At 39.6% G+C, this 11,485-nt stretch overlaps 5 non-coding genes across 5 annotated transcripts; 4 read left to right on the forward strand and 1 right to left on the reverse strand.

Annotated features, from left to right (window-relative positions):
* Positions 1-6,379: 6,379 nt before the first annotated feature.
* trnap-cgg (transfer RNA proline (anticodon CGG)) lies at positions 6,380-6,451 on the forward strand. The gene has a single exon. It is a non-coding gene; the product is annotated as a tRNA-Pro (tRNA).
* A 443-nt stretch (positions 6,452-6,894) lies between these two features.
* Positions 6,895-6,966, forward strand: trnap-ugg (transfer RNA proline (anticodon UGG)). Its single transcript has one exon. It is a non-coding gene; the product is annotated as a tRNA-Pro (tRNA).
* Positions 6,967-7,260: 294 nt separating this feature from the next.
* Positions 7,261-7,332, forward strand: trnap-ugg (transfer RNA proline (anticodon UGG)). Its single transcript has one exon. It is a non-coding gene; the product is annotated as a tRNA-Pro (tRNA).
* Positions 7,333-7,624: 292 nt separating this feature from the next.
* trnap-agg (transfer RNA proline (anticodon AGG)) lies at positions 7,625-7,696 on the forward strand. Its single transcript has one exon. It is a non-coding gene; the product is annotated as a tRNA-Pro (tRNA).
* A 432-nt stretch (positions 7,697-8,128) lies between these two features.
* trnap-ugg (transfer RNA proline (anticodon UGG)) lies at positions 8,129-8,200 on the reverse strand. The gene has a single exon. It is a non-coding gene; the product is annotated as a tRNA-Pro (tRNA).
* Positions 8,201-11,485: the final 3,285 nt, after the last annotated feature.

An 11,485-nucleotide genomic window follows, 5' to 3' on the forward strand; every position in this document is an offset into this window, starting at 1 on the left:
AAACACACACATGCACACACACATATGGAACTGCTGTCCCACATGACATCTGTCTGTGTGTGTGTGTGTGTGTGTGTGTGTGTGTGTGTGTAGTCCACAGGTAGGGCTGATGCTTGGCAGTGTGTGTGTGTGTGTGTGTGTGTGTGTGTGTGTGTGTGTGTGCGCACGTGTGTGTGTGTGTGTGTGTGTGTGTGTGTATGTGTGTGTGTGTGTGTGTTGTAGACATAACACAGGTCCCACCGGGAACTTAGGATCCAGCTGCTGATTTCAGAACAAATGGCATCTGCTGCCACACGCACACACACACACACACTTCACCACCACCACTACCACCAAGAGTATATACAAACACACATGCACGTGCTAACTGGTGGTGTGACACACACACGTTGGAGTGTAACAGATGTAGTGTGGGCCTGAGACACATGCTTGCTCTCCTCCGACTCAGGTGGTGAGGGAGCAGAGGATGTCACAGAGAGAGAGAATAAACTGAGTGAAGATGTGTCCATTTAACATCCTTCTTTCTTCATTGCTGTATATATATTTGTTTTTTTACCAAACCTTGTTTTATGTTATAGCAGCTAAATGTATGGATGTATGTTTTTTTTTAAATGATGGTATTATAACTCTGTATAGTTAACTTCATACACTGTTAGTTTATTCTGTATGTAGCTAAAATGAAGGCAGTCTAATACAACAGCTCTGTATTAAAATTTCCCTTAGTTTCCCTGGGAGTTTTTGGCAACGCTACATCCCGAATGGCCGTGAGTGAGTGAGTGAGTGAGTGAGTGAGTGAGTGAGTGAGCAAATTGAGTTCATGATGACGTTACACCATTGGTCAGCAAGGTGTTGGACTTTTCCCATTGGCTCTTTCAAATTGATCTACCGTGAAGATTGTCCATCACGTCAAGTACTTAGCAAAAAATTCATTAACTTTTTAGACAAACCTAAGCTGTTTTCCATAAATGGGAGTCATCAGTATTGCGAAGCATCTACACTGTTCAGTGTAACTTTTACTCTGAGTGATCATTTTGCAGGTAAATATAGCCTGTCTTTTCTTTAACTTATGTGTTTGGTGATTTTGTCAGATGATGTCGCAGAACCTGACTGTATTAAGATACGGTACATGTGAGCACAGTGAGAAGAGAAAGGGCTGAAACGGACCAACACTGGTCTGAATACGAATGCAACACGATGACATCATAAATATGCTGATTGCCACATGGCATCATCTGGAGACTTTACCAGCGGGCTTTAGCTACTTTTGTTGTTTATGGCAGTTCCACAACAGTTTTCAGCTACTTCCTAAATTTCGCGCATTGACCATACACTGTCCTAGCTTTTGACCTGGTCTTGTTTCTGTGTGTTTGTTACAACAGTTTCCTCCTGAAGTATCAGTTTAATCCAGAGATATGTAGTGCTCCTAGATCTATCTTGACTTTCCCCTCAGGGTTGAAAAAAGGCTAATTTAACTTACGTACATAATGTGTGTATGAGCGTGTTTGTTGTATTCACCAGGGAGTTGATCCTGTAACCCTGAGGTGTCAGTGTGATGCTTTCTGTTATGCGTTCTTGTGATGTTGTTGCAGGAGCAGGTTTGTGTTTTCCTCTTCAGGCAGGTATGATGTGTTTAAATGTGTGATGTAAATGTGTTGTATATGTACGATATTGTTTCTATTTAAATAGTTGTTAATTGTTTTGTGTTACTTAATTCATTTTGTTTTATTTGAATAATTTACACAGTGTTTTCATGTGCGGTAGTTTAAGTGCTGTAGCTGTGTTTTCTGTTCCTGCCCCCTGGTTTGTGTGTGTTGATGTGCATGTACCACAACGTGTGTGTGTGTGTGTGTGTGTGTGTTTTGTTTGGATTTGTTCCTCTCCGCACAAAGCTTGCATATCCTGCTCATGTACATTTGTCCGTGGTTTTATGTTTGTGTATGAATATGTGTGTGTGTGTGTGTGTGTGTGTGTGTGTGTGTGTGTGTGTGTGTGTGTCTGTGTGTGTGTGTCTGTGTGTGTGTGTGTGCGTGAAGATTACACACACATACACACAGCAATGAGTATCTGGGCAGGAAGTATTAGGTGTATATTGGTAGATGTGATGGAGGAAGAATACAGTTGTTTGTTTCTGATCCTTTACTGCAAGTCCTTATATTTTAATAACAATACATACAATTTTATTCCAAAATTACTTTTATGAGCATGTTCTTATCTGCCACTTTAAACCATGCTTATATTTATTGCTTTATTAAAGTTTGTCTTTGGAGTTTCACCTGCTGATGCAGGAGTTCGAGCAGGGCATTGCAAAAGTAGTCTGGAGGAGATATAAACAGGGATGACCTTTTCTAGAACTGCAAATTAAAGGAATGACCTAATCTTGGTTGAATAACTCATTTGGACAAAGCAGGACTGCACAACTCTTTGTCAAAGGGTACACCTAGGGTACAGGCCTCTTCTTTAATATTATTAGATAAGGCTCCTGGTCTGGTAGGAGACTGTTAACAATCAATCACAAACAGGGAACTGAGGAGAGATAGGAAGCGATAGACGAATGAGGAAAAATCAGATGCTACTAACTGTATATGTGTTGATATTATTCTGTCAGCCTGATATCTTCTGGTAGTTTTTAACAGAAACATTATTATTGATGAGAACCATAAATCTTACATATTATTTGTCCTTTATTAGGTTTACAGTAATATCCTAATATCCTCCCTCTTTCACTGTCTCTCTTTGTCTCTTTCTCTCATTTCTATTTAACAAAGCAGAAAATCACAAAGGAAAGAACAATATATGAAGAATACATCAAAGCCCAAACATGTCAATATAACCAGATTTCACCGTTTTTTTTTTTTTCTTTGCTGCAGCAAATTAAACTTTGCTGCTGCAACTTGAAGCAAAAAAAATACACATACACATACATATACATATACATATACATATACATATACATACATACTTGCTCATAAACAATTTAGGTATAGCATTACTCACTATTTATGAAAATATTTAATATGAATGAATGGGACATATGGGTGTTGCCTCGCTTGCAATTTCACAGAAATATGGTTCTTGCCAGGAGCAGATGATGGTCATTTGACAAGAGCTTCATCCATGGTTGTCTGTATAATACAAGAGGCTATAATACGTCCTCTGAGCAGCACAAGGTCTTCAGGGCAGATTGGAGGCTACAGTGAGTCACTATTGGGAAGTGACGACAGGCCGGGGTTAGCTAGTTAGCATGCTAATTTTGGTAGAAGAAAGGACATGATAGAGAGATACTTAACTTCATTGGCTTTATGGCTTTCCACCTCTGGAGACAGTTTTTGGTTATGTTGCTCATGTCCCACCCTTAGAACCCCCACACATTCCACCCCTGTTTGGTGATCTGGTATAATTATTAAAAATTGCATTAAAGGGTTACTGGGTTGCATAAAGTGGGGGACTCACAAGAGACAGACATGCCCACATAATATTTCAAACTCTCAAGAGGCATCTGGGATAACTGTGGTGACATGTGGAAAGAAAGAAAGAAAGAAAGAAAAAGAAAAAAGGAAAGAAAGAAAGAAAGAAAGAAAGAAAGAAAGAAAGAAAGAAAGAAAGAAAGAAAGAAAGAAAGAAAAAGAAAAAAAGAAAGGGACTGGCTTTCCTGGAGGGACGAGGAAGAGCCAGAGAAGAGTTTTATTATTTGTTGTTTCTTTTATTGTTTGGGTCTCAGCTGGCAGAGTAATGTCTTTTGTGTGTGTGTGTGTGTTTGTGTGTGTGTGTGTGTGTGTGCTCTGAAGCAGTTCTGCATCTCTCGCTCTCTCCCTCTCTCTAACGCACACACACACACACACACACACCTACATCAGTACTAAGTGAAACTGCCCTCTGAGGTTAAAATTTACATAATGGTCCTGTATCAGTTTGATTTATCGGTTCAAATCCATGCCTCTTCTCTTTTTTATTTTTGTTTTGTTTTTTCTTTTTCTTTTTTGATCCCCTGGGTGAAGCAGTTTACTGATCCACTGTCCCTAATTGGCAGAGCAAGGCACTAACACAGCCTGGGTGAGAGTTCGATTCCCAGTGGGGCAACATGTGCTAAAAATGAGCACTAACTGTGTTAACTAAATGGGACATAATAATATATATGTTTAATGAAAATAAAGTAGTTGTATTTGAATATGAGAGGAAGAGATTCAGAGTCAAATGAACGAGAAACCTCAGGGGATGAAGAGCGCAGAGGGAGTTTAAATGTTAAGAAGAATTGGGTTGAACATAAAAGAAAAAGCATAATGAAAAACTATTAGTCTTTAGGGAGCATATCCTACATAGTGTTAGAGGACTTGATACATTCTTACTGTAACTATAACGCAAATGTTATTGTATACTATTATTTATGTTGTTGTTTTCTTGTATATAAAAAATAAGTGTGGTGTTATTCTATATTTTTTGTATTGTCAGCGAATCCCATGAAAAAAGCAAAACCAACAATATTTTGGTCTATCTCTCAGTACCTTCGGCCTCTGTCTGTAGCCTTTCAGTCACAAGCAGGTTCACAGATATAACTTTAATTTCTGGCTGGACCGCAACAGCAGGGCTAGCCCTATAATCTGGAATGTCGTTGACCGATTGACCGATTGACCGATTGACCGATTGACTGACTGATGGATTGAGTGATGATGTTTCCACCACTGGTCAGCCGAGTACCTCGTCACTGAGTTTGAGTTTCTGGTGCAAACAGGGTCCATTAGTGAGATGTTTACAGGTGCAGTGTTGCCGATTTAGCTAAATGGCTACACCTCTTGTTACAAGCTGCTCTGGTTTCCTGGCTGCTTAAGACCTGCAGGGAAGTCAAGGAGCGCTTCCAATACACTGAGCATTGCCTCCATTACAGAAAATAAACTACTTTCATTACATGTATCATTATTACTAAAGGGGGTAGAGGAATAACTAAACATAAGACACATCAAATAGGGCAGGAGAGAGGGAGGGAGAGAGAGAAGTCATCGATAACAAGGCTTCAAACTAACCCCTATGACCAACTCTACATGTCAAACAGGGAATCAGACATAAAAACCTACCTCTAATAAAACTCTGTTATGTTTTGGAGTTGAAGCAAATAGAGACTAAACTATTGTGGATCCCAGACAGAGGCTGTGCTCTGTGTGAGAGACTAAATAAGGAAGATAGGTTGTCTTGAGACACCCTAGTGCAGGGGTGGGCAAACTACGGCCCATGGGCCACATCCGGCCCGTTGGTCTTTTTAACCGGCCGGCCGAAGATTGGTACAGAATTGCCCAAATCAAATCATATCATAATTATGACTGCATTCATTTGACCTTGTCCTGTAATGCCTGGCGTTCCACCAGGTGGCGCATTAGGCGCAGTGATACATTGACTTGATTTTGCAGAGCCCGGGCTATTCTTTGTTATTACTCTGCTACTGCGCTGAACCCATCTGCAACAATGAGTGGGCCAAAGAAAATAAAAGTCGACAGTGAGTGCCGAGTGTTTAATAAGGAATGGACAACTAAATACTTTTTCACTGAAGCCCGGTCAAAGGCTGTATATGTTATTTGCCAAGAAACCGTTGCGGTTTTATAGGAATACAACATCAGCTGTCACTTTTCCACCAAGCATGCTAATTACGCTAACAATCATTCAACGCAAGAACGGACTGCTACCGCTCAGAGGTTGGCAGCTAGTTTGCAGGCTCAGCAAAACACCATTATCTGACAAACTGCCATCCAAGAATCAAGCACAAAGGCAAGTTATTTGCTGGCATTCAAATTAGCAAAGACTAGCAAGCCTTTCCCTAAAGGGGAGTTTCAGTTGCCAGTTGTGAAACTCGTTAACTTTATTCAAGCGAGGAGACTTCAGCATCGTCAGTTTATTAAGTTTCTTGAAGATACTGACTCTGATCACCAGGACTTGCTTTACCACTCTAATGTCCGCTGGTTAAGTTTGGGGAAAGTATGTCAATGAGTGTGGGAGCTCAAACAGTAGATTATCTCATTTTTGGAGCTACTTGAGAAAGCTGACGATTTTCCTGAGCTGAGTGACACAGATTGGCTTTGTGATTTAGCTTTTGCTGTGGACATACTGACACACATGAATGAACTGAATGTGAAGCTACAAGGGAAAGACCAGTTTGTGCATGAAATGTACACAAACATCAAAGCCTTCAAAACTTGCTTATGTTTCCTCCTTTGATGTTAGGATAAAGTGTTTACATGCCTTTTAGAGGGCATTATGAGTTTCTTGACTGTTCATTAAAGTCTGATTGTGTATGTCTTCAGGCCTCATAAACTTATTTAGATGTTCAAGTGAACGAATGGTTTAACGGTTAACTTAGAATTTGAGATGTTACTTGAGACAAATTTGATAAACTCATGGCTCGTTGGTCTAGGGGTATGATTCTCGCTTCGGGTGCGAGAGGTCCCGGGTTCAACTCCCGGACGAGCCCATTGCTTGGAATTCAGGGATGATGGCTGTTTGTGTCATATAAGCCCTTTGAAATTATGCAATGATAGTAATTTCATGTGTATGTCAAAGCAGACCTACCAGAACAACTAAAAAGGTGTGTCTCTTGGACAATGTAAGCTAGCACATATGCACAAGGGTGACAAATGAAGGAGAAAACAATCATAAAATGTTTTTTGGCCACCACTGAGTTTTCGTGAACATGATAGAACATATGCTCTTTGCTCATGTCTCCTCCTTTGACATTAGTATCAAGTGTATGTTTAGATACCTTGTAGAAGGCATTATGAATCTCTTAACTGTTCATACACGTCTGACTGCTTTTCTTTAGACCTCACAAACATATTTAATTGTTCAAATGAAAATATGTTCTAAAGCTCAACTCAGAACTTGCGATTTTTCTTGAGATAAATTTCAACCTTTAGTGGCTTGTTGGTCTAGGGGTATGATTCTCGCTTTGGGTGCGAGAGGTCCCGGGTTCAACTCCCGGACGAGCCCCTTGTTTGCAAAGGTCTGGTAGTGGCCATTGGTATCAGCCCTGAAATGCACCTGAGTTCTCTGTGAACATGTTAGAACACATGCTCTTTGCTCATGTCTCCTCCTTTGACATTAGTATCAAGTGTATGTTTAAATACCTTGTAGAAGGCATTATGAATCTCTTAACTGTTCATACACGTCTGACTGTGCTTTTCTTTAGACCTCACAAACATATTTAATTGTTCAAACGAAAATATGTTCTAAAGCTCAACTTAGAAATTGCGATTTTTTTTAAGATAGATCTCAACCTTTTGTGGCTCGTTGGTCTAGGGGTATGATTCTCGCTTTGGGTGCGAGAGGTCCCGGGTTCAACTCCCGGACGAGCCCCTTGTTTGCAAAGGTCTGGTAGTGGCCATTGGTACCAGCCCTGAAATGCACCTGAGTTCTCTGTGAACATGTTAGAACACATGCTCTTTGCTCATGTCTCCTCCTTTGACATTAGTATCAAGTGTATGTTTAGATACCTTGTAGAAGGCATTATGAATCTCTTAACTGTTCATACACGTCTGACTGCTTTTCTTTAGACCTCACAAACATATTTAATTGTTCAAACGAAAATATGTTCTAAAACTCAACTAAGAACTTGCGATTTTTCTTGAGATAAATTTCAACCCTTTGTGGCTCGTTGTTCTAGGGGTATGATTCTCGCTTAGGGTGCGAGAGGTCCCGGGTTCAACTCCCGGACGAGCCCCTTGTTTGCAAAGGTCTGGTAGTGGCCATTGGTATCAGCCCTGAAATGCACCTGAGTTCTCTGTGAACATGTTAGAACACATGCTCTTTGCTCATGTCTCCTCCTTTGACATTAGTATCAAGTGTATGTTTAGATACCTTGTAGAAGGCATTATGAATCTCTTAACTGTTCATACACGTCTGACTGCTTTTCTTTAGACCTCACAAACATATTTAATTGTTCAAACGAAAATATGTTCTAAAGCTCAACTTAAAACTTGCGATTTTTCTTGAGATAAATTTCAACCTTCTACAAGGTATCTAAACATACACTTGATACTAATGTCTAAGGAGGAGACATGAGCAAAGAGCATGTGTTCTAACGTGTTCACAGAGAACTCAGGTGCATTTCAGGGCTGATACCAATGGCCACTACCAAACCTTTGCAAACAAGGGGCTCGTCCGGGAGTTGAACCCGGGACCTCTCGCACCCAAAGCGAGAATCATACCCCTAGACCAACGAGCCACAAAAGGTTGAAAGTTATCTCAAGCAAAATCGCAAGTTGCACGTCGAGCTTTAGAACATATTTTCACAAACTCCTGATCACGTTACAAACTTGCAACCAAATTTGGATGACATATGTAAATGGAAACTCTGACAGATACTGCAAATTTCATTTATAAAAGTCACGACATCAAAATGAGTAATTTCAGTGGCGATAACGCAGATAGAATTTAGCCATCACACAGTACAATTGGTCAGCAGTATTTGTGTTTGATGCAGCTCAAATAACATTTCTGAACATTTTCGCTCAGCATTCACTTTATTCACACACTGTCATTTATTTGATGTCTACTTACTCATTCATTCACTCTGTCTCATTTGTTCATCCATTCATTCATTTACTCTCTTGCTCATGTGTGCATTTATTCATGTTAATTTTTTTAATATGCATGTTGAGTGCATTCTGTGTGGCTGACTTCAATCAAACATACATTTTAATTTAATACGTTTGATCAACAGTTTAATTCATTCATCTGTTCATTCGTTCGTTCGTTTGTTGGTTCCATATTCTCACAGTCAACACCATTTAAATTTTTCAGCTGTGATCTGTGCAGGTGTCTGCCATGAATATCAAACTCACCTCAAAGAGAATAGCACTCCTCTGAGGCCGCGTACACTCCCACACACACATACACACGCCAAACCCTTAGTGTCAGGCTGTGATTGAATGAAGTCACTCGATCACAAATCAATCTAATTTGATCAACTCTGTTAAGAAACAATAAATACTTAGTAAAATAACTAAATATCAATATATTTTGAGAACTTGAGAACAAATATTTTGCAAAAGGATTGTGTATTATGTATCCCTAATTGCATTTAACACTGTGTGTGAATCTGCTGTAAAGAATTCATTTGAGGAACAGCCATTTAAAGGCTTCATCTTTGGTGTGAACAGATATTGATCATCTGTGTTTATGTCAGGAGATGATCTTCCTTCTGATAACTTCAGTCAATCAATCAGTTTAACAATGATCCATACTTTCTGTTTGATTAAATCAGTCATTTTTTTCATACAGTTCACAGGTTATGCAAACTGATCACTAACAAAAATAAAACTTCTATGTTTACTATATATTATATATATATATATATATATACATACATATTTTTAAAATGTGTGTGTGTTTTCTGTGGAAATCAATAAGCATGTTTCCCATTAGCATGAGCCAGCCTTTCCTGTTTTCCTGCACTTCTCCCTCTGTGTGTTTCTATAGTAACCTTGGCTAAAATCCAAACAGCCGGTAGGGCCCTCTGAAGGGCACTACACTGGCAAGATGAAAGATTTCCACCAGGCGACTGCAGCCTCCAGTCAACAGATAAATGTGATTTTGAAAGGAGGACATAGTTACACTGAGCAGAGGAGCGACAGTGAAAATCAGGGTGACAGAGGCCTGTCTAATGTTTTTATGTTAACTAATAATAGCCTGGTCCCATATGAGCTCCAATCTCCAATCTGATCAAAACTAAGAAAGTGAAAATACAGACTGGCTGGCAGCAACAAGCAAAATGTAGCAAAGCTGCTGTGGACTACAAACCATGGTGCATCTACGCAAAGCTGTGGTGCAGCAGCTACTACAGGAGCTCAGGGTGCGACTCTGTATGACTGCATGAGCCTGCATTTTGGCCTGAACAACCCTTAATTCATTCAGACTCGAAAAAAGTCAATTCAACGCCATTTTCACATTCACAGTATAATATGAATTTTCTTGGAGCAACATCTAGTGGTTAATAGGAGAACTGCTCCTCACATGGTACCCATAAAAAGGAAAATGCACTATAAAGCATAAAATCTTTACACAAAAAAACAACAATATACAACGTTAGGCACAACTACAGTAACATGTGATTACATATACTCTAATATTCAGTACATTATGTGTATTGGTGATGATAGTGTCTGCCAGGAACCATGTTCCAAATTCATCCCAGGCAGAAGCAAAGAAAAAGATTGCAATATTCAAATACAAATACAAAGGATTCGGCTGCACCAGCTCTTCATAAATCCATAGTTTAGTGTTAGTAACTACTAGCTACTTTCAAACTAGTGGTTTATTAACCAAATCACACCATCAAAACTTTTTGTTTGGGGGCAGTGGAAACAAGTAGTAAATACTAAAATAACCCAATAGGCTAATATGCAGAGATCCAAAAACCAGGCAAATATCAGGGTCCCCCAAGGAGAAAAGAGCCCCCCAATAGCCCCTCATATTGGTACATTTTGCAATGACAATTATAAACCCCTTAAAACTCCCATAATGACTAATGATAAAGACTATAAAGCAAACTGGCCCAAAACCCCCTAAGCTGGGCCCCTGATGATGTACAGGGAACATTTGTAAATTGTAACGTCTACCAATAGTCTGCATTTGATGTGTTTAGGGGACATCTGTAAATTATAGCATCTACCACTAGCCTATTTATATCCAACAGATGTTTCACCACCTGATGAGTGTTAGTCCAGTATCCACTCTCCTTGTAGCTCTTTCCATCGTCAGTGGTAAATAGTACTTTGATCAGTTCAGATGTGCTGACCATATCCCATATTCTTGTTACCGAGCGATCAGTCAGTCATCAACATGTGGACAGGCATTGCAGCTGGTGTGATCACGTCGCAAGATGGTCTCTAGTTTTTTGGTTTGCTTTTTTTTGGATATATTATCTCAAAATGGTAATCATACAGTAACACAATATGATGTTAATGTGCTGGCAAGCTGATACGACTGGTTTAATTGATTCGTGCTGCCTTTGTCACAGCTGGTGTCACGTTCATGTGCACCGTAACTGTATTTTAATGTTAGGTTACAGCCCTCTCCTCTGTGTCGATGGAAAAAGCAGCAAAAAAGTAATGTCACAAAAAAGGACACATCCTTCTGGAGCAGAGAAAAGACAGAGGATGTATTATGAGAAGTATGATGAAGACTAATTACAGTATTTTACCATAAACATTCACTGGCTAGATGAATGCCTCAAACAAGCCCTCAGTTCAGTGAAGGTATGTTCAGCTAATCTTAGCTAGCTAGCTAGCTATTGTTTTAATCTAACATTAGGCCAAAGCTTCCACTGCCACTATGACATTAATTAATGAGGGGGGGGGGGGAATCAAGCAGAGGTGGCTCACTTAATCAAAAAGAAATTAATTTAAGTGTAAGTTAAATCAGGAAGACTATTTATATGCCTCTTTCATTTACAATTTTCTACCTCTCTCTCCACTTCTCATAATCAGCTGACTTCAGGTGTTTTCTG

This window comes from Seriola lalandi, unplaced genomic scaffold (genome assembly GCF_002814215.2).
Source record: "Seriola lalandi dorsalis isolate HSWRI2012SDOR001 ecotype SW California unplaced genomic scaffold, Sedor1 jcf7180002054484, whole genome shotgun sequence".
NCBI lineage: Eukaryota > Metazoa > Chordata > Actinopteri > Carangiformes > Carangidae > Seriola > Seriola lalandi.